Here is a 24,275-nt window from a genome sequence, read left to right as displayed (position 1 = left end):
TAATGAAACAGTTTTCTCCTGGAAGACACTAGTATTAGAAACTTTCTCTGACATCTAGTATGTAGAAGTTAGTTAAATAGTATATAGCCAGGTGCCAGTGGCTGACTCTTCCTAGCTACTCTGGTGGCTGAGATCTGAGGGTCAAGGTTCAAAGCCAGCCTATGCAGGAAAGTCCTTAAGACTTTTATCTCTAATTAACCACCAAAAGCTAGAACTAGAGCTGTGGCTCAAGTGGTAGAGTACTAGCCTTGAACAAAATAGCTCAGGGACAGTACTGAAGCCCCTCAAACTCCAGGACCAATTCACACACACACACACACACACACACACACACACACACACACACACACACACACACACACACACACACACACACACACACACACGTATAGCATTTGCTATGGATTGATTCTCATCTTGAAGCAGATATTGCTCAAGATTCTAAGCTGACAAGACAAAGTTCTCTCTCCTTGAAGACAGTAAAAGGGTGCATGCCATGTGACTCATATCTACAGGATAAATAAGGAACTCTGAGCTCTCCTAGGCTTGTTTTTAGTCTGCTTGCCTTGAGATCTATTTTACTGGCAGAGAAGACAGCATGAGCAAAGACTTCAAGGTAAAAATTTCAGCCTATGTACAGGAATTATGAGGAATTCCCTGCTATAGAACAAGAATCTGGGAGGTTAGGGATGTGCGAGCCAAGGTGTTGGCAGGTACCTCCTCTGCAATGCTTGGTCTGTAGTTTTGGGGCAGTGGAGGCACCACAAAACTGACTGTCTGGACGGACTCTTAGCAACAGTGGATAGGTTCACTTAACAGATAGAGTAGAGAGGATCATATCCATAGCTGCTTCAGACTTCCAGGTAAAAATCAGTAAAAACCTGAATCCAAGTAGAATAACAGAAATGAAAGCTGAAGACAGAGTCAGGAAACAGTGAGTAGAGTCAAATAGTATCTCGGTAGGAGTTACTCCTCAATCTTTTTTCCCCACCTTACTGTCTAAACCAACTTTAACACTAAGAAAAACTTGGGAATGAAGAATAAGCACCTGACATAGCACAGAGCATGCAGTACATAGCAAACACACACACACACACACACACACACACACACACACACACACACACAACTATTTAAGATCACAGCCACTTTAGACCCCTCCTGTCAGACAAGTATATACGTTTCTTAAATTCTACTCCAGCACACTGTTACCTATCATTAGGGGTCTTGGGGAAGGGTCAAAAACAAGAAGATTTTTAGAAAGATTGGGAACAAGTTATCAATGCTAACTCAGATGGGCAGGCAAATCAAAACTGATAAAGTCTCATAGTTGAGATAGGATCATTTTTCTGTGGCTCTGCTGGTTTCACCGTGAATATTAAGTTTTAGGACAGTGGCAAAGGGAGTTAGCTTCTTTTCAGTGGTAGGAAACGAGACTAAAGCCTAGAGAGAGGAAATGACATATCAGAGTGAGGACGATCTTGAAGCCAGAGGCTGGCTTGTTTAGTGACTCTTCCTGGTTTCATCTTAAGGCATACTAATGAAGTCATGGCCTTTAACACAGCCTGTCCAGATCTCCTTTAAAAGGAGGAAGTAAAGACCTGAGTAATTTTCCAGATAATTTCCTTAAAAGAAAAAAAAAATAAAGCAACCTCACTTTCCTCTAAATTGTTTATAATTGATGAATTCAGGAAGTCACGCTGCTTTTAATGAGATCCCAAACCCAAATTCCTCTTATTTAATGTTTGTTTTGAGATTTGCATTTGCCTAAAGTCTTTTAGTAATTCTGGTGGCAAGAAAGGTTTTTTCCTAAATTGTGAGAATGCCCTCAAAACACTTCTTCATGCAGCTAAGGAGTGGGTACCTCTTGGTGCCTGGGTGGCTGGCATCAATGCCTTCCCTAATTGGACACCCAACTCTCCTTCAGTGCTGGAACAGAGGTGGAGGGAAAGTCTATACGCAAGTTGAGCATTGTGTTCCTTGCTGTTTTCCTTGGTGAATATGTGCGTGGTCACCATTTACTCGTTTTGCCCTGAGTAGGTCTGTAACAGCTTTGCTTGTGTTATTGCATTCATATGGAATAAAGCATTCGTATGGAAAAACAGGACTTAGGCTAATAAGTGGAAGAAATGATTTGTTTCGATTCTTGCTGAGGGTCAGGCTTGGACTCAGCTAATTATGTGTATTTATTTTCATGATGGAGAAATCAAGCTAGCAGTGATGGAAGAAGGAAATGACTTTGTCATCTGCTTTTTTTTTTCATATTTCCTAAGCACACGTGCCATTTCTTTGTGTGCCGCTAGTCCCTGTATCTGCCACACTGCTTTTGTCTTTCCCCTGCAAAGCCCCCCTCCCTTACTCCTTTCTTCTCGCGTCTCTCAAGATAGCTCCTCACATCTCTTGGGGTAGCGAGTTGCCCGCCTCTGGATGCCTTAGTTCGGTGAAAAACCCTAGATTACAATGTGGTCCACAGGTAGCAACTCTGCTGAAAAGCAAGAGCCCTATCCTGCAGTTATTTCCGAGTCAGACTCAAGTCAATAGCTGGACACAACAGTTAGCTTCTTGCTTGGGATTCACAGACAAAAGCTCAGACCATGAGCCTAGGCAGCTCTTTTGGGTAGACATGGAGGTGGGGTGGGATGGGGTGCGGGGCTGTCTTGCTGCTCTAGGCAGCTGGGGGGGGGGGCGGGGAACCATGAACAAAAGCTGCTAGCCAGGCCCCAGTGGTCCCCAGCTGGAACACACTCACCAGCCCCACACAGCCCAGCAGCAGGCACCTGGCATGGAAGTCCTTCCTTCCCTTCTGGAGTCACTCATGCCCCCGAAGGAAGGGCCCCTTTCTGAGACATCACATGAAGACATATGATTAGACATAATTCCCCAAAATGTACTGTGCAGCCGGCAGACTCCTTCCCAATCATTGTCTCTTAAGTGGTTAAGGCAGGAGGAGGGGAGTGCGGGGAGGAGGGAGAAGGAGCGGGAGGAAAGCAGAGGCTCCCGCAGTCTTTGTTTCTCTCCCATCTGGCTGCCAGCCAGAGGCAAAGATCGAAGAGACCTATCCTTTGTCCACTGATCTGACAGTCATCCGGAGTTACCACTGGGCAAAATCAAAGTAGAAGGCATTCGCATGTACAGTTCCACCTCTCACACAGGACTGAGAAATCTAAGTCCCCCTGTGCTGAAAGGTGGTAGGATTTGGCCACTGTGTTGACCTGTTTTCAAGGTCAGAAGAAACTTAGGAGTTCCAATTTCTCCACTGGCTTTGGTGATGGTTAGCATCCTCCTTGCTGGCTGTGGGAATCCAAAAACATGTGCCTTGTGGCTTTAAAAGGAAGAGAGCCTTTCCCCGCTATATCTGTATCAAGACTGGTTAGGCTTTTAGCATGTAAAGTTCCAGGCCATAAATAATTCAATGGGTTTGAAGAAGATTTTCTTCATTGTCCATCTAGCCCTGCGTACAACATCCTCTCTTCCTTTCTGGGCTTCTAACAAACATTAATTGAATCAAGTGGCAGGCGACTGGGCTGGCTGCTGACTCATGCCAGACACAGCCCTTGTGGACTCACAGAGCTCAGCCATCTCATTTGGAAATGAACAATGAGGAAGTCCAGCCCTGAGCTGATCACTTTTCTCCTGTTTCCCTTTCTTTCCTCCATTTGTTTTTTGAGTCTCCCACCACCCCAGTTCTTTACAAATGGATCCCTTGCAACACACGAGGGGCATTCTCCTGGCAGCCTTCTGCATTCATCTGTGCTGAGAGCACATTGTCCAGCCTCATAACTGTCCCTGAGCCTGTCCCTGGGCACTTCCCTCAGACAGGGAGGCCTGAGTATGGCAGGGGAGGGAAGAGGGGAAATTGACCACTGACAGGAGGGCAAGTCAGGCAGAGGTGACCTTAGTTGTCCAAGCTGTGCCCACTTTCATGTCAGAGAGGTGGGCTGGGAAACCCAACAGCACTAACAAGTGTGGAAAAGCAGTGAGCACAGGGGCTCTCTCCCGAGGACAGCTGAGGATGGAGGGTGGAGGGAAGGAAGGGACCTTCCTGTTAGCAAGGCAGCTTCAGGGGACTTAGGGCAACGGATGGAGAAGATGATGCATCAAGAAATGCTCTGATAAAGAAAGGACCAGGGGATCTGAAAATGTTTGTGGTAAACCCAGGTAGTCTCTTGGCCTGTCTCCTTTCACCTCCTACTCTTTCATTTTAGCTATAAATATTTATCTCATAAGGAAGCATTTGCCCTCCTCACCCCAGAGGAATTCCTTTAAAACTTTTCCTACCATGATCCTCTAAACATTTGCTAAGCACTTGTGTACAGGGTCCTCTGTGAGGAAATAGTTTACCCTCTTATCTCCAAATGCTTTGGGAAGCACTTACTGCACCCAGAGCACCAGCCTGCCCATCATTTTGTTTGCATTCTCTTCCTAACCTCCCAGAAAGAACACAGAGCTGGCAGCATTAGATCTACTCTACGAAGAGGCTAAGTACCGGGAAAGGGCTGGTAGATGGCAATCCAAGCTGAGTCTACTTCCAACCATACCTCCTCTCCTGAGGGGAGTGGAAAGGGGTACCTTGTACCTTGCAGGGTTAACTGCTTAGACATTAGGTTTATGGTTTATTACCATAAATGGAACAACAAAGAATCAGAACTTCTGGAAGGGGCTGACTGATCCCATACTCTTCCTTTGATCTTGAATTGTCAATGAACTATTTTATATTTAACTGTATTCCCCCTCCACACACACACACACACACACACACCTCCTTTATTCCCAACACATTGGATCGCAAAATGGATCCTGGCTAGGCACTCCAGGGAATTCTTGTGTCTCCATTAGACCAAGAAGTTGGTGATAAGCACAGGTTGTCTTTTTTCAATTCTTTTTTAAAAATTGCAGTATTATTGTTGTCATTTTTAAGTAGTTGTACAAAGAAATTACATTCAACAAATCAGTTTATGAAGACAATGCATCTTGGTTGATACCACCCCTTTCATCATTCTCCTTTCCAACCCAATCCCTCACCTCAATTTTCTTAATTTCCAAGACATACGCTGAATATGATGCTCTCCTTCTCCCCCGCTCTTCCTCTCTTCAGTCATTAGTTGTAATGCCGTTCTCAGATGCCTCCAGTAAGACATTTCTGCTGTGGCCATTCTGAAGGAATGGCAACCCTGTGTAGATTCCTTTGGGTTCTTTTGTGTGAGTGTGTGTGTGTGTGTGTGCGTGTACATGTGTGCACACATGTCTATACACACTGTGTATCTGCATTGTTTCTTGCCCCCTTCGAAGGAATTTTTTTTTCTACACATACTCAATGGCAAAAGCACAAAAGTGCAGAAGCCCAGGAACTATGAAAATGTACGTCAGCATCCTACAGAAAGCCCAGAAAGGAGAGCATACAAGAAGCCTTTCTCCCTGAGCCTCCTTAGTCATGGCGTAAATATTCTGTACTTTATCCTTCTGATTTATGGGTGTGCAACTTGGGGGTCGCTGGGGCATGGCAGGGAAGGAATCAGCCCTCTGTGAGGGAGGCCTCCTTGCTCAGCACGGAGCATTCTAATGGCCCTGAGTTTCACTGCCAAGAATGGAAGGCGTGGTTCACTTTGTCCTTATTTGACCAGAAGGCAAGGCATGGAATGCTGCCCCAGTGCCTGGGCTGTAAACTCCTGAGGGGTTATAAAGAAGCACTCTGCCTGGTATGGTTTCTTGGCTAAATGTTTGCACAGTAACTCAAATAAGGCAGCCCACATAAGTCAGGAGGGAGAAATAACCTCAAGAAGAGGGGGTTGGGAAGCAGCTTGAGCTTCTCGGGGCTTAGAGATGGTACTTTACCCAGAGACGCTCAGCAGAGCCTCCAGGGACAGACGGCCAGCCCTCCCCCTACGCTGCACCACCTGCCAGAGCCATTTGCAAAGCAGCTTGTAAGAGCAGCTAAGGGAACGAGCCACTTGTCCATCCTCCGTGCAGGAGGACAATAAGAACTTTAAACACTGCTGAGAAGGGCAATAAAAAGACATTAAATATTGTATCTATTTTAAACACTCAACAAGGTTATATAGAAACTGAGGACCTAAGGCCCAGAAATAAGATTGGCTCAGCAAGGTTAGACCCAGTAGGGACAGGGAAAGATACCAGTTATTTAATTCTGGTGTTAAGGGAGGTCTGATCAGCTGGTTACCAGATCTGTCTTTGCCTAGAGAGATGGCGTGTCACGCAGCTGGTGGCCAGAGGTTATTAAGCTGACATGGCAGGCTTCATTTTCTGTTCAGGGCAATACAGAGCAAGCTTGTTCCTCAGCTGTATACAACCCTTCAAGGATCTGAAATAAAAGTATATCATTCCATAAAAAGTACCGAAGTTCCTAGCCCACAGGGACTGGGGACTGGTTTAGGATTGGCTCCGAACCCCTTCACCACAGTGGCTTCCAAAATCCTCAGGCGCTCCAATCCCTCACAGGAAATGACATTATATTTGCAGTGACATTGTGAAGCATGTATCTTCCTGCACGCCTTAACTCGTCTCTAGAATATTTATAATCCCTAACTCAATGTCAGCACTTCTAAAATACTTATGCATACACTCCATTGTTTGGGGGAATAATGATAAGAAAAAAATCTGTACATGTTTAGTATAGATGCTGTATTTCCCTCCCCCCAATATTTTCCATTTTCAGTTGGTTTAACAAACCGTAGAAGCAGAACCCATAAACATGGAGGGCTGGTTATATGTGAATAAGTGAATGAATTGCTTCATTCATAATGAAGCACAACGCCCCCTCCCATGTGTTCTCCAAACTGAATTTGTCTCCCTCTGATCCTGCTTAATGATTATATTCATCCAAAGTTTATTTTCTCAGTTATGGCAGCTAGATAAGTTCAAAGTCAAGGTGCCAGCAGGGTAAAGGCTTGTAGATGATGGATTTTTTCTGATGTCTTCTTATGGCCTCTATTCTGTGTCAGTATTCATCCTAATCTCTTGTGGGATACCAGCCAGGGTGGATTACAATCCACCTGTATGACCTCATTTGATCTTAATCACCTCTTTAAGGGCCTTAATTCTCAAAGCAGTCACAACCTTGGGTCCAGGGGGCTAGGATATCAACATATGAATCTGAAGAGGACACAGTTCAGCCATAATAATGATTTTATGCATGGATATTAGGACCAAGTATATTACACTCTGTCCACATAAACTTTTTGGCAAACAGAGGAAGACACAGCTCTCTCTAACTACTGACTACAGGCTCCACTATCTCCCCTTAAAAGGTGAAAATAAATATGACTCCATTTTTTCAGACAAAAAAATGGTGACAGAAAAAACAGTGTTTTAGCATTAACTTTCCAGGTGCTCATGCCATCGGTGCAGGAGGAAGACACAGAAAGAATAAGTATTCTTGCTCTTTATTTGTCCATCCCTGCCACTAGATCCCTGGTTTTGGTAACCTGTCCCTTTGCACAAAGGTAACTTCTGCTAGCTGCCTTGCCATCAGCTCTCCATTTGGTAACAGAGTGAACCTCCCCATGTTTTGAACATAGACTGAGAGGTTCAATATTTGACACCTAAGTTCAGGAGAAACTCCAGCTGGGAATTTGGTTCCTGGCTCACCTACGATGTTCTTCTTCCACTAAGATAGCTGGATCCATCTAGATACCATTGTACCAGACAAAAGTCATTTGTAGCAATGAGCAGGGTCTCTTCCTAATTCCTAAAGCATTTGACTATTTCACTGAGAACTTACCCCTGTGCAGAACATCTCCACTATCCAGCTAGCTCCACTCATGCCCACCCAAGGACAGCAATGCTGAGACCTCTTTGTTGGCCTTTGACTTCTTGATGATAGAATAGTTAAGTGAATAGAGTTGAGAAAGAACATGACATGTGTGATGCTTTTATTTATTTTTTGCAGTTGTGGGGTTTGAACTCAGGGCCTGGGTGCTGTTCCTGAGCTCTTCTGCTCAAGGCCAATGGCTCTACCACTTCAAGCCACAGCACCACTTCCAGTTTTTCAGTGGTTAATTGGAGATAAGAGTCTCACAGGGACTCTTCTGCCTAGGCTGGCTTCAAACTGCAATCCTTAGATCTCAGCCTCCTGAGTAGCTAGTATTACAGGGGTGAGCCACCAATGCTTGGCTTGTGGTGCTTTTTGGGGAAAACAAACAAACAAAAAAAACATTTGGAATCCTCTGACCGTGTTGTGTGTCTTTTTGTTGTTTGAAATTCAACTCTGAATGCAGCATACTAGTAACAGGACAAATTTGGCATTTTAATCCATATGTCCATTTGAATCCAAGAGCTACATATTGCTTAGGTTCTTAGAAGAAGAGCATCTTCTGGCAAATTAAGTCAGAGGTAGATAATTATGCTGATATATACAAGAGCAGACAAGGGAAATTAATAGCAAGAATGGGATGAGGAAATATTTTCCATTTATCTTCTTCCTATCTCATAGTTCAAATTTACATTTCTAGAGACTTAAAAATGCTATAATAAGAATTCTTAATTGGGAAAGATTCAAAGGCAGAGTGAATGAATACTATTTGTTTATCCACTGTACGCAGGGCATAGAATGGTATCTTGAGTGACAGATATGTAAATCTTTGTTCTCCAGGATCACATCATCAGATTGAAGAGATGGACATACACACAAAACTGTAATTAACAATACAAAGCAGGAAACGCTGATCAGTTCCAACAGAGCACGACAGATATGCCATCTATTGGGTTTCAAAGCAGGGTGGGGCAGGTCTTCCTTTTGACTGAGGGGTCTCAGAGGGATGATATTTGAGCTTGGATTAAGGTCTTGGACTCAGTCCTAAAAGCAGTGTGGGTTTGCTGAAGGCGGTAGAGTAAGTGAATAATATCACACCAAAGCTAGAGTGTTGGAGCTGAATACATTGGCAGGAGACATGAGGTACCCTATACCAGATAGGAAGCCAGGCTGGGAATCAGGCTCTCAGGATGTGGCCATGGCTTTGGCCCAGCCACTAGTCACTCTGCACCTGAGCTGAGAGATGGCAGGCATGAGAGAAGGAAGAGACGATTGAAGCAGAAGCTAGGAAGAATAAATGAGACTCAATGACCGTGAAGAATAGAAGATGGAGATCAGGGTCCAGCTGAAATAAGAGCTCTTGCCTAACCAGATCTCAGTTTCTCTCTCTTTGCTCCATCCTCTAGAGACAACATAATCACCCGGCACCCCAGGCTTTCTCATGGGAGTCTGGGGTCATTCCAAGAATGTAGTCCTGCCCTCTGAACAGAAAGAAAGAATGTTCAGGGCACATAAATTACTTATGCAGGAGTAGTTGTCAAACAAAAAGTCCCAGAACTCTCTCTGGCTTTGTTAATCCCTTTGATAGCAACACAAAACCAGACTTCCATTGAGATTGTACATAAATGGACACAGTCTGATCAGGACTCGGATTTTTCAGACCTTAGATCATATGCCTTTGTCCCCTTTGGGGTGTTTTATTGTGTTTCGTTTTGTTTTGTGCCAGTACTGGAACTCAAACTCAGAGCCCTGCTCTCTCACTTGGCTTTTTCGCTCAAGGCAATCTTTCTACCACTTGAATCATTCCTCTACTTTTATCTTTTTGCTGGGTCTCTGGAGATAAGAGTGTCACAGACATTTTGGCCTGGGCTGGCTTTGAACTGTGATCCTCAGATCCCAGCCTCCTTTGTAAATACAATTACAGGTATGAGCCACTAGTGCCTGTTTCCTTTGGGGTTTTGTAGGTTTCTGTTTGTCTTCTGCTGTTTGCCTTTACAAAGTCTATGACATCCACTCTTTGATTAGTTTTTATTGTGGAAAGGATTCTGGAAAGGAAGAACATAGATGTCCTACTCTGCTGTGAGCTGACCAGGTGACCTTTGTCAGGCTCCAAACCTCTCTGGGCTTGAGTCCTTTTCAAGCCACTTGGTAATGGTCCTTCCAGCTTTAACATTCTGACTCTTAAGATTCCTATTGTGATTCTAAAGCTCTAGTAAGTTTAAGCATCCTTCTTATGATATACTTCCCATTCAGTCAATCCTCTATCTCTAACAAATGCTGTGGCCCACGAACATCAGATATTCCGCCATTTCCAAGTTCACTGACAAACTAAACAGAGCACTGAGCAAAATTCCATATGTTGGAAAACAGGTAGATATGAATTGATAGTAGTATGAATGGCAATAGGTGTTGTCTTTCTCTGCAGGGCCAAGGAGAACATTGGGAAGAGTGGAGAAGGTGTGGGAATATGTTAGGAAGTAAGGTCGCTATTAGACATGTTGAACTGGGGCAAATGGAAGAGACTCAAAAAGAAATGTCCAGTGACTGAGCGATTCCAGGCCAGAGTGGGGCCTCTCAAATGTGAATTAGCATGAAAATAGCCAAATGACTGGTGGGTAAAGATAAGGATCAGAGCTAGAGAGAAAATACCTGGAGACATTCTGATGGAGAGAGTGACATAATGGCAAAGTTGAAATTGGGGACCAAGTGATATGCTTGGGGAGTGGGGACAAAGCAAGGTAGGAACCTTCTAGATGTAAATTTAACCAGTCAACCATGTCTTGGGAGGAAGAGAAGAAGGAAGAAAAGCAAAAGCTATTCAAGGGCAAAGGAGAAAACTGATGAGAACAATTTTCCTTCAATTGCTGCCCAGGCTGGGTTCTTTACATACATCATGGAGTAGCAAACTTTGAGGGCAGGTATTAAGAAATGAAAAGAGAAGACCATCTAGGAGAGGTGACCTTGGGTTTGTATAATGGAACAATGTGCTCATCATCCAAGTAATGGGTAAAAGAGGGTTCGTGAAGCCAAGTTCAGATCAAGCCATCCCCAACAGGATAGATTCCGAATGTTTGCATTAGGGTCTTTAACAGACACTCTAATATCCTGCATTACAACCCTTTTCTGACTTCAGGCACACTGACACCACCCACCCTAGGCCTGTTTCTATAGTTCTCTTTGCCTTCATAGATGCCTTTCAAGGACATCTATGAAGCTATAGATGATTAACACATGGAAAATTCAGATTGACAGAGGATATAATGACCTTTCTCCCCAGGCTCCAATCACTAAGAGCCAGGGGACTGATAGCACAGCCCCTCACTGTTCGACTACATCAGATCTCATTGTAGCTGTATGTTGACCTTTCCACCTTTCCTCCCTCTCAGTCCCCTACCTCCTCACTCTTGCTTTCTGGGGTCACCTCTGTAATAAATAGTCTGCCTTTAGTCCCTCTATGAGACTGACTTCATGAGAACCCAGACCAAGAGAGCCTCAGTAGAGGCTGCGGGTAAACCAAGAAATGCTGGCAGAGGCACATCTCCTTTAAAGCCCCCAAATGCTAAATAAATGGAACAGATCCCTGCTCTTGTCTGTAATGGCCAGTGCTTGAGCTGTGTACCGTGGGGCAGATAGAGATGCTGTTCTGGAGAGGACCCAAAAGCACTTGGCCATAAATCCTGCTCAGCAGGGTGAACATGCAGTGCTTGTTCTAAGGACTTCACATTGCAAACACAAACAGCAGCATGAGCCCCATCCACACCATAACAGAATGACCTTTCCCTTTTGGAAGGTCACCTTCCCAGGTTTCTAGGAGCCTGCAGCAGTATCAAGCCCAGGAAGGTATGTTTTGTTTCAGTGTTTGACTCATCTCCCCAGTGGTTTAAAAAAAAAAAAAAGTGAATTTAGATGTGAAGTTTCACTACAGAAGATGTCTATAGCACAGTGTTTATTAACTTCCTTTATTCCATTCTACTTCTGGTCAGAAGGCTGAGGCATTTGAGTCCTCAATTCCAGCACCAACTTAAGGGCATCGAAACCAGAAGAGAAAACTAAAACAAAAGTCATAGCCTGTGTTCCAGACCCTTCAGCACCACCCCGTCGTGGAAAGCTCCCAGCTGCCCCTCCCCTCTTTATTGTCCAGACAGACCACCCTGTTGCTCAGGCTCTACTCTTCCTCAGAGGCTTTCCTGTTCTACTTCTCTCTCTTCAAGCACCAGTATTGGCTGCCACTGCAGATGTCTTTCTCTCCCACTTGCAAACCAACCATCAGCCATTGTTTGACCTACAACCCTCTTGGCAGTTAAAATTTTGTTAAGTATTTAGGAAATTGTTTTACTATCTTCATAAAGTGATTCTTAAGTCTTCATTCAGCTAGCTTGCTCCTTTTAGACAAGAACTAGCCTTTACCTTTATATATTCACAGGATCAGTTAAGGATTTTTCTTAAAGAAAATAAGAGAGAGTAACATTCTTTCTGCATTATTCACATACAGACTTTAGCCCCAGCCTGGATTTGATACATTGCCACTATTTCATTTAACCGTCACAATGACAAACACATCCTTTACCATCTGTAAAGGTTGTCAAGTTAACATTAAAGGGAAATAAAGTTAAACTTGGGGCTCAACAATGATGTTTCTTTGTCACCTCTATCTCATTTAAAGCTATGGATATGATTGCTGCCTTACAGGAAAAATGATCTGAAAGCCAGAAATCTTCACCTAAATATCCCTTCTGAGATTTTTTTTCTCCCTTTAATCTAGTTCAATGATTTTTAAATTTCAGTGCGAACAGAAATTAGAATGCAGGAATTGTGCTTTATCGATGGTGCCAGGGCTCTTTAAGAATGATTCTGAGCTTATACCATGTTCACATCAGGTGTTGATTATAGAACCTAAAAATATCCTTCTTAAAATGTAACTTTTCTGTTTGGAAAGATTACTTCAACATGAATTCTATCAGCAGAAGAGAACTTCTAAATGGTAAAAATTTTAAATTATAACCCTCCCCTTTGGTATGCGTAGCCCAGAAAAAGAACTCAGCCCTCAGGCTAAGTTGAAAGCTCCCTTAACCCCCAGGTTGCCCCTAAGTAGCTTCGCTGTGTTATAATGTAGAGCAAGAGGTGGAGAGCAAGGAGTTTGAAGGTGAATCAGTTGGACTGCAAAAATCCAATACCATCCATTTCATCTCCCATTTTCAAAGCAGAGATCTCCTTGGGCCCCATCATGTGTCCGGAATTCCCCAGCTTTCTTTCGGGGCCTGTTTCATCCAGTGCTGCTTATACCTCTGCCCAGGTTCATGGTAAGTGGTCTGTTTCTGTCAATGACTTTTTCATCTCTGTCAGGGAAAGGCCCATTAGACAAATCCAATGGGACAAGTTCAGAGAGTTTGTCAGTTCCCGTCACTTTCAGGTCTGGCTGTGCAGTGGAGCACGGACTTGAAACAGACTTGTCAAGACAGGCAGCCTCTTCTGGAAGGAGTTTCTCTCAATAGAAGGAAACACGTGAGGGTGAAAAACATCCAGATACCAGCACTTTGGCCCGGGGGGTGGGGGGGGAGGACGGAAAAGAGCTGTTGGTGAATTAAATAAACTATGTCGGAGTCTCATGACCCACAAAAGAACTGAAGAGACAATGATACTCTTCAATAGTATTTGGAGAGCCCAGTAAGGCTTGATACAGATTAGGAAGCTATAATTTCTTATAAATTGTTTCTTATATTAGGCAATTTTTATTTCTAATAATAATGTTTATTATTTCTAATTTTCAATTATTTCTAATAATAAAAAATAGTTTCTTCTTACTGTCATTTTTGGGCTGGAGGTACAGCCCAAATGGCAGTGCATCAGCCAAGCTAGCAAAGTGACATAACTACAAGGCCCTGAGTTCAAACCCTGGTAACAATAACAACAACAACAACAACAACAACAACATCTCTTTAATAGAACAATGAAACCTGAAAAAAATTGCTTTTCAGAGCCAGGCGCAGGATAAAGGAGAGTGAAGGAGGGATGTACACATTGGACACATAGGTGGAAATGTTACCAAGGGGTAACATTTTTTTTATTAGCATACCTTAGTTGTACCAAGGTACAACTTGGTACAACTAAGGTATGCTAATAAAAAAAAGCAAAAAAGATTTTCAATTTGTTGATAATCAGTAGCTATCAATAAGAGAAGTAGAGGACGATGTCTTATGCCTATTTCACTGAGAAAGTGGTAGAAAACATTTACATTTTCCCATAGTGAAGTTCACACCCATTCCCAACCTCTTCCACTCCCTTGTCCTCCCTTCTTAGCCAGCAAAGTATCTTGGCTTCCATCTAAGGTCAAACCCAGCTCAGCTCCTTTGGAATCCTCCCCTGTGCCTTGTGAATACACATGCTCCTGGACCATCGGATGTATTTTTAATTCCTCCTCACCTGGTCATTCCTTTCAGCTTATAAACATGCTATAATAGCTCTATTAACGTGTGTTATAAGTGTCTTTTTTCCCCTCGTTAATAACAGGGTTTTATTGTATAGCTCAGGCTGACCTGGATTTAGCAATTTAACCTGAGCTGGTATGGAACTCAAGATCCTCCTTTGTGGTAGAATTATTGGTCTAGCTTTTAAAAAAAATCTTGGAGCCTGATGCTGGTAGCTCATGCCTGTAATCTTAGCTACTCAGGAGGCTCAGATCTGAGGATTGAGGTTCAAAGCCAGCCCAGGTAGGAAAGTCTGTGAGACTCATCTCCAGTTAGCCACCAGAAAACTGGAAGTGGTGCTGTGGCTCAAGTGGTAGAGCACTCACCTTGAGCTGAAGAGCTCAGGGACAGTGCCCGGGCCCAGAGTTCAAGCCCTAACCAACAAAAAAATAAAATAAAATAAAATAATATAAGAATCTTGGAACTCTAAATTTCCTTTCAGTTGTCATTCAATTTTATGCTTCTTTTTTTAAAGCAAAGTTTCTTTTGGACTTCCTCTTTTCATTCTTATGGAACAACTTATAAAGTAGACAAAGCCATCCAAGTCAGCAATGACCTCTGCATAATCAAAACCAAAGTCAATACACTGTTTTGTTCCAACTGGTTACTCCATATTAAAATATCTCTACTTTTGCTTACTTATTATCTGCCCTTACCCATACTAGACGCAGTTTTCATGAGAGAATAGAAAAGTTGTACTCTTTACCAAGTTTCTCAAACTCTAAGATAACTATATGCCAGTATATGTTAATTACTCAATGGATACTTGCTGAAATGAATGACTCAATCTGCCAATTAATAACCATTAAGGATTATATCATGGATGTGACTCAGCTTATACCTGTGAACTAGTAAGGAGTAAGAATCATAATTTCTTTGAAACAGGTCAGTGTCATTTATTTAGCTTTGTTATTTTATAGCCTTCCAGACAGTGATGCTGTCTGTTCTCAGAAATGGAGTGATGAGGCAAGGAAAGAGAAGCCAATACTTATTGAATGTCTTCTGCCCAAAGAGTACTGGATTAGCCAACCTTACATACATCATCTTGCCCGCTCCTCACAGCAATCACAGATGACTCTGACTACCTCCGGTTTTCAGGTAAGGACACCGAGGACAAAATAAAGTGAATTCTCTTGCCCATATTTACTTAAACATGAGATCATCATGAATGAAGAAGCCATGTTGTTTTCTACCTCCATTGAGCTGAATATTAAATGCTATGAATTCACAGAAAATTAAAAGAACAAGGCTGGTACAGATAAATGTAAGTTAGAATTTTCCAAGGTAAAATACATATTATTTTTAAATTTTTTTGATATTATTTTTATTGCCAAAAGCCATTAAGATAGCAATGGAACTTGATGTGATTTTATTGTTTATTTTCTTTTCTGGATATGCTTACTCTCACAAGAAGCTTAGAAGCCTGATTTGTAGAATATATATATATATATCGTTGTAGAGTGGCCATCTGGCTAAAGGAGCCAGATGAAATAGAAGCACGCACAGTTACATTTGAACTGCAAAGGAAAGACAAATAATGTTTTTAGCATCAGTATATCTCACTATAGCATCACCATATTTACTCTAAATAAAAATATTGTTCAACTAAAATTCAAATTTAGCTATGCCTCTGCATTTTTACTTGCTAAATCTGGCAACCCTACATCTAGCCAAGAGCTCTGACACCATTCCAGTACTGGTCGCCTCACTCTGCCAGACAGGTTTTGTGGAGGAGGAAAAGACAAAAGCAAAGGATGAGAGAACTCTGAAGAACCCTGAAAAGATAAGAGCCAAATGACCACTGCCTTGCTTTCCATGGGGAAGATGCTGCTTTATTTCCAGACCTCACTCCCTCCATTCAAGCCTGCCGGCCTTCTCGGCAGCTCAGAAAGGAACCACTGTGGATAAATCCCTTACATTCCCTGGCCTGTTTTCCCATCTGCAGAGCCGCAGTTGTTGGAAAGAAAGCAGATGATGTGGTCTGACTGATCTCCATAAGTACAGTGTTTTCTTGGGACACTTCTGAAGCTTTAAATCAGAAGCCCAAATGATTAGAAAAAGAAGCCATGTGGAGGTAGAGAGGAAAACGGAGAGGAAGGGGGGGGGTGAGTGCAGATAAGATGAAGGAGATGGAGCCAGCTGGGACAAGGCATATGAAATGTTTAACGGGGACACAGGACTCCATACTGACCTGCTTTATTTTTCCTCAACAAAAATAAAAGAAACCAGATTTAGAGTAAAGTAGAAACTTGATAACTGGGGCAAAAGCAAGACTAATCTATAAATCACACTCCCTGAAGTGGGTTGAAATGGTGTCTCAAAGACTTGAAATGCAAGCTATGTGTGGAAGAAAATGTAGAGTTGGCATGAAAACAGCATGGGTTTGTAATCGAATTAAAATGGTAAGAACATTGACTTTGCTAAGTTGGTATTTAATAAAACGGATATATGGGACTAAGGCATGATATGAACTGAACTGTGTTACCCTCAAATTTTTATGTTGAAGCCTTGTACAACCACATGAAGAATAGAGGGATTCTAATACAATTGGATGGTGGCTTTATAAGAAGAGAAAAATCTCTCCTCTCTCTTCCCTCTTTATTTTTCTTCCCCTCTCTTCCTCTCTCTCTTTTCCTCTCTCTCTTCTTTCTCCCTCTCTTTCTGGCTCCCAAACCACACACCTAGAAACAGCCAGGTAAACACATAGGAAGGATACAGATATACGTAAGTCAAGTTATCACCAGAATCTGACTCTATCAGCACCCCAATCTTAGCCCTCTCTCCTCCAGTGCTGTGATTAACCTAAGTCTTTGTGTAGCCACCTAGTCTATGGTATTTTGTTATAGTATCTCAAGCTTACTAACTGGGCCAGTAAGAAATTAAATTCCTTAATTAATTAAATCAATTTTGGTACTTAAAAGAAAAATGAAGTCCACATGAGAACAGACACAACCTAGCAACTGGTAGAATAAATAGCCAGAATGGAACCCTCTTTCCCCACTTTTGAGGCATCCTTGGGTTTATCAAGGCCCTGAGCAAAAGGAATTGATGATAGGCACTCAGGCACCCCACTTGTAGCCCACAAATTGAATTAGTCAAGGCAATGAGACAGCACTCTCAGAATATTTAGTGCTAGTTGAAGAGATTTAGATTCTAACTTAAAAATCCAGAGACCTCTTGTCCAAGATTCTTTTTTTCAATGAACCTTATTAGGGAATGGGACTTCCTACTCACAAAGACAGACAGTACTCAGGGACAGATGTCTAGAAAATCCAAGCATTGTAAGGCTGATTTTGAAAGGAGTTGAGTAAGTAACTGTTGCAATATTGAATGAGTAGAGGGAAAGTGGGATGGAGGGAGGAAGAGAGAGAAGAATGGAGGGAGGGAGGGAGTAAGGGAGGGAGGAATAGATGGATGGATGGGATAGTGATTGTTACAAATGTTCACAGAAGTCATGAAGTGCCAGCCTCTGAACATGTGGATCTCTTTGGTCGCAGGCATTAACCATTTTCTGGCAAATCAAGAATTCCCTGTGAATGGCTCCTTTACTCTGAGCACTAAGAAACATGAACAATAACTTAATTGCATTTAATTTTCCAAGGGCCAGCCTCTTGAACTGGGATGTTGATAATTTTATTAGCTTTGGCAAATACTTTCTGAGTTCTGTCCTGTACTGCATGTCATTCATTACTAGAGACTTGATTCACTCATTCATTTATTCAACAAATATTGTTAGTTGGGCATGCTAGAACATATCTGTAATTCCAGCACTCATGAAGCTGAAGCAAGAGAATCATAAGTTCAAGGCTAACCTGGGCTACACAGTGAGATCCTGTCTCAAATGAAATAAAACAAAATTTATTAAGTGCTTATTATATGCCAGGCACTGATCAACATTCTAGAGACATGTTAAAAATTAATCATGAAGTAACTGCTGCTGAGAAGAGACAGAAGGCAAGCCAACAAAAAGAAAACATAGTACATCAGTGGTAAGTGCTATGGAAACAGGAGAGAGGGATGGAACAAGGCAGAGGTGAAGGTATATAATGTAAATGTGCAATCAGGAAAGACTCTGCAGAAGAGTGATCTTTGAGCCTAGATCCCAAGAAACTGGAGAGGTGACTTGTGCAGCTATCTGGGAAAGAAAATTTCAGCCTAAAAGAAGTGGAAGGTGCTATGGGAGCAGTGGGTGGACCATCGCCTCAGGATGGAGGGATGAAGAAGAGATAGTGACAGGGAAGAGTGGCTGAGTGATCCCTAGAGTGACAGGTCCTAGTAAGGACTTTGGCTTTCACCATGATCCACTGAGGGACTGACATGAACAAACAGGCCTGACAGTTAGACTTAGTCTATGGGAAATGAGGATAGCAAGGGCTTCTGGGAGAAGCTTAACTAGGAAACCAGTGAACAGGTCACTTGATGATCTACCTAAGAGATGATGATGGATTAAATGGAATGTGAGCTATAGCACTGGTAAGAACACCAGACTTTCAGTATATTTGGGAAGTAGAGTAGATAGGGTTTGTTGATGCTAGCTTGGGTAGGAGGACTAACTGAGGAGATTCCCCTTCCTAAACACTCCCCGCTGCAGCACTGCCATCGCTGTATGCTGTCTTCTGCTAAGGCCTCAGTCTCTATGTGCACCAACAGTCTCTCTCTGGGACCCCAGCTACTATGATTTAGATTGATGATCCCTCCATTCTGACTCCTTCACTCCCTAGTCTAAGCCCAATCCAGGGCCTGTCCTATCTCCTTCCATTTCCGGCTCTCCCCACCTGCACTTAGGTTCCCATGGAATGGAAACTGAAAAAATACTGGAAGAAGAACAAAGGTTTTACATCAATGAAAGTGAGTCTGAGTGGGGAAGAGTAAACCAAAGCCAGGGTAACTGTTAAGTAAAAGTATTAGACTATGCATGGTTGAGCTAAGATGATCAGAACACCAGGAAAAGACATTGAAAAGCAGACATTCCAATTAAATACAATGTATACTGTTGCCACTTGAGAACAAGAATAAGAAATCTAAAAACAGCCATTCTTACAAATCATTAGCCTTAGGCATGATTCTTTAAACAACAAAGGGAAGAAGAAGAGGGAAAGAATGAAGGAACAAAAAAATAGAGATTGATCCTTCTCCATTAGCTATTTTATAGAGGTTAACAGTGGATTATTATTCTACACTGTTTACCTAACTTTCTAAAAAGAATCCAAGCCATTTGCCCCTGGATATTACCTTATGATACAAATCAGGACTTTTTAAAGTAGCAATTAAAAAGCTATCCTTGCAGATAGTAAGATTGCACATACTATATCTATTTTGTAGGATTAAAAAAGGTACACCGTGTAAATACTTTCCAACACAGTGGATGCAATAGATTCTGACTTCCTGCTTTTAGGATTCATGATCATGATTTCCAGACATTCAGAAATGCTGGGGGCTCTATGTACACGTGCTATTGTTTCAAAGAATCTAATATTACAATGCTCACATGTGGAAATTTTCCACTGACTTAGTTTTACTAACACAAACCACCAAAGACTCAATGATTGTGTTAGGAAAATTTCAAGGCATACTCCTAGCCTCCTTGTGGAATATATTACAAGATGTGATGAAGTAGTTTGTTTTCTACGTCTTGTTATGTTTTTATTCCTCTCACAAATGCAATGGAAACCATCACAAATTAAATAGATTCCTCAAGGTTCTGAAGGGGTTCTCCTGCTGTTTTTATTTATTTATTTTTTTGGACAGTCAGCAGTAGTGATACAACTGAGGTTAAAGAACCAAACTCCAACAGCCTTCATGTTAGGAGAGGCGTAAGAGTGTAAGCACCGAGGGCCTGACCCCGGAGAGTGAGTGACCCGAGAAGGTGAGTGACGTCAGCCCCTTCTCCATTTCTTCCTATGTTGACCATTCTTGATCTAAACATGCTTTGGGACCAGAAGTACTTCAGATTTCAGAACTTTATTTATTTGGATTTTGGATTAGGAGATCTTTGTATAAATGTGACCAGTTGCCTAACTCTTTTTAATGTGAAAATCCCAAATACAAAACGTTCTGAAATTCAAAACTTTTTTTTTTGAGCATCGTATGTCAGCACTCAAAACATTTTCAACTTTGAATTAGGGATATTGAACCTATGTTTGTCTCTCCAGTGTTTCTGAATGCCCAGATCCCTTGAACTTGCCCATTTTCCTTCTCTAATCTTAAAGATAAGAATACTCTGTTGAAACAGCTGCAGTGATGATGGACCATCCCACTATATCCCTGTATCCCTGGTGATTATCTCTTGCTAGATACATGTAGTTAGAGTCACTATTAACTATAATAGTGGGCACTGAGCCTCTTATTTTTTTTAATTTAAAATGTTATTTTATTTTATTTGAGAACATACTGTACAGAGGAGTTACAATTACATGGGCAGGATAATGCATACATTTCTTACCAAGCATTGCAGCCTCCTCCTTTGTTTACCCTTCACCTCCCTGAGCCTTTTATTTTTGAACTTGAGGAACTGAGGACTTGGAACTCAGAACTCTGACACCAAGGCCAGCGTACCCACTAGTGATGTAAATGTAGCGGGTCTGCATAGGGCCCATGAGAGTCATAACATGGTCATAATGTGATCTCTGTCCACTCACCTCCCTGTTCCTCCCTTCTGCTGATGCATCTGATTCAGAAGCTCCAGGAGCAGGTGAGGTGGCTCTGTCACTTCCCCCTCCTTTGCTGTTGTCACCATCTATCCAGCTCGATTTTTGACCTTTATCCTAGCTGATCAAAGACATAGCAATCAGCTCTGGGGATGCTCCCACCCTTACCCCTTATCTAGGATATGACCCTGAATAAGGCTTTTAGCTGAAAGGCTGGCTCTAGGACTATGTTTGTGCCAGAAGGAAAATATGAATATCACATGGCTTGTTCAAACCTGGAGTGTCATCATTGTGGCCACAGGAATTAAGCAGCTTCACAGTCTACCTCTGGCCAGAAATTGTAACTAAAGCCAGAAGTGACAAGCCCCAGTGAACAAATTAATGAGAAACCTTGAGCATTTCAGATATAGCCAACACAGTTAGCTTGAGCGGACAAATCTTTTGGTTAGAAATTACATTTTGATGGATAGCTTAGAAAATTTGTATTGAATATGTACATGCAATTACCATAATTTAAGTGGAATAAATCCATTGTTTGTATCTGAAAGTTGAGTCTCAGTCTATCACAAAGGGATTTTTTACTAGTCAAGTGTTTGTTTTAGCAGTCTTATAACTTTGAAACCATAAATATTTGTTATGGTAGACTATATGTTAATGTTTGTTATAGAAATTTGTTACTAAGTATTTTAGTTTACGGTTAAAAAAAAACTAAAGTGTTCATTAGTCCTAGTCTGTCATAGATGCTTGATATAAAGTATCAATGTATTGTTCTATGTCTAATCTACTCAACTGCCATAAAAGGGCTGAATGCTATCTCTGAAATTAAGAACTTAGCTAAAGGCATCCCTGCTCATAAAAATTTGTTTTACAAGTATAATTAAAGCAGTGATAATGAAGTAGCTTTTAAACACAGTGCGAACTTGTTTACCACATCAGTAACAAGATTCCAGACAGTATACTGCTCCCAGTTCAGAAAATGATGTCTACGCTCAGTTTTTTAAAAAGCAGATAGGCAAGTGGAAGAAGAAAAATTATTCCAAGGGTAATTAATGACTAAAATGAGAATAAGGGCTTGCAGAACTGTACATATTTTGCATCTACTAAATGCTCAACAAAAGTATACTAAGTCTGATTTGCATCAACTAAAGTCCCATTATACTAAACTTAGTCTATTGCTAGAGCAGAAGTGACAGACAATGATCAAGACACTGGAGTATCCTTAAAGTTATCCAATCCATCTATGGCTTTAAAAATCCCTTTTTTATCCTCCATAGGAAGCTCAAAAAGGAAGCCAACTGTCTAAGAGCTCCTAAGAGAAGAGGTTTTCATCATGAGAGGAACAACTGAAGCTGGGGCTGTTTATAGCTGAGGCTTCCACAATCTGCACACAAATTGTTCACAAAGTACTTCCTTGAAGGGGTAGCTGGATTCTGGGCCTACGTCAGAGGTGTGTAAATTTGGAGAAGGCTGATCGACAGCCTAAGGTATTTCAACTTTGAGTTGGATATGGTTTTTCTCCTAAAGTTTCATGTGTTGGAAACGGTCTACGGTGTCCAGTGTTGGGAAGTGGTAGGGACTTAGTGGGAGGTCCCTGCGTCATGACTGTCAACTGAAGGGTTAATGCAATCCTATGAAGTGAGATGGGTCTCACGGGAGAAAATTAGCTCCTATAAGCTGGGTCTTCCTTCCTCTCTTGGATCCTGTGACACAGAATGTACCCTGTCAGGAGATGTGGCTATAATGATGTGGCCTCTTCCATGTGCCACTTCCTTTTCTACTTCTGTGTCATGTTATAACAAAACCAAAAGAACCATCTCCAAAAGGCTTGTGCCTTCTAACCACCAGTACTGCATAGCAAATAAACTTCCCCCCGCCCTGCAGAGAATTCAGCCTTAAGTATTTTATTCTAAACACATACAACAGATTAAGACCAGCAGCATATTGTTTCTTCTCTAACTCATATCACATCTTTTTACTCTGAACACTTTCCCAGACCCATTGCCTGATTTAAAATCTTGTGCTACCTCCATGATTGATTCTTTCCCTGTCCTTCACTGACAATTATGGGTTCACAGACATTCCTTATACCTTTCCTACTCTTAATTTACATACCTACAATGTGGGCCCAGAGCTCTGCCCAGCTTTCCCTTCAAGGAAGTGCTTGGTATGGAGAGTGTAGACAGTCAGCTCCTCCAGCCATCAGTTACTCAGGATCTTCCCCAACTTCAAAGACTACCTGAGGCCACACTTCTCACAAACAGCCTACCCAGGATTGAGGGAGATGCCTGTTGGGTTTGAGGCTGCTGGACCACATCCCCTCCCACACTCTTGGCCAGATTGGCCAAGGCCTTTTGGAACTACTATCATGGTTCAGCATCTACCCAGCCCAGCTGTGTTTCCTCTCCTTCTCAGATGTGATTTGATAAGCATCTTACTATGGAAACTTCAGCTCAGCTTCCCCTCTACAGAGACCAGTGGTGGTGGCAGTTTCTTAGTTCAGTCTTTTCCTGAGCTTAGCACCACATGGTCAATCTGATCAACAAATCCAGGTGGAAAAAGGGGTGCCTAAAAGCTCGTTAGACTATTTCTGTGGTCCTCCGTATTTAGCAAGTGGAGTGGAGCCATTGAAGCTGCTATGGTAGGCCACAGGGTTGTGGAGAGATGGAATTAAACAGAACCAATAAATCAGCGCTTCTCACTCCACAGTCATCAGAATCCCCTAGGGGCATTTGAAAAATACAAGTCTCACAGCCTCACACCACTGATTCATTTTCAACACTGTGAGAATCATTCAGAGGACTCATAGATGCTGGGCAGAGAACCACTGGACTCATAGGGTCTCAGGACTTTCCAGTCTCTACAGTTTCAGGTGCAATGTAAACATTTAAAACAGGGTCCTTACAATCCAAGGTTAGAGAAGCAGTTCTGACCTTTATGCTAATGGAGAGACTTATGCTGTAATTACATATCCTCTCTTCCAAAAATCAAACAATGAAACTACAGATGTGCTAAGCCCATGTTGAATTCCTAGCTCTTCCTAATGCTCCTTCTCTATTGCCAAACATCATGGGAACCAGCCCTCAAGTTCCCCAAAAGCTAACTATGGAGCCTTGTAACTTCCAAGGTCACCTCCCCGAGGAATGTGAGAACTCCTGTCTGGGTTTGTCAATATCAAAATGTTTATATTAAAAAGTCATAATTGAAGCTGGACATCAGTGGCTTACCTCTATAATTCTAGAGGAGGCTGAGATCTGACGGTCAAGGTTCAAAGCTAGCCTGGGCTTACTGTTAATTAATCACAGAAAAAGTTAGAAGTGGCATTGTGGCTCAAGTGGTAGAGTACTAGCCTTGAGTTCAAGCCCTAGGACTGGCAAAAAAAAGTCATAATCAGGCATA

Source organism: Dipodomys merriami, unplaced genomic scaffold (assembly GCF_024711535.1).
Source record: "Dipodomys merriami isolate MVZ:Mamm:240054 unplaced genomic scaffold, mDipMer1.0.p SCAF_1, whole genome shotgun sequence".
NCBI lineage: Eukaryota > Metazoa > Chordata > Mammalia > Rodentia > Heteromyidae > Dipodomys > Dipodomys merriami.
The sequence above is the reverse complement of the archived record's forward strand: the minus strand, read 5'-3'. Positions refer to the sequence as shown.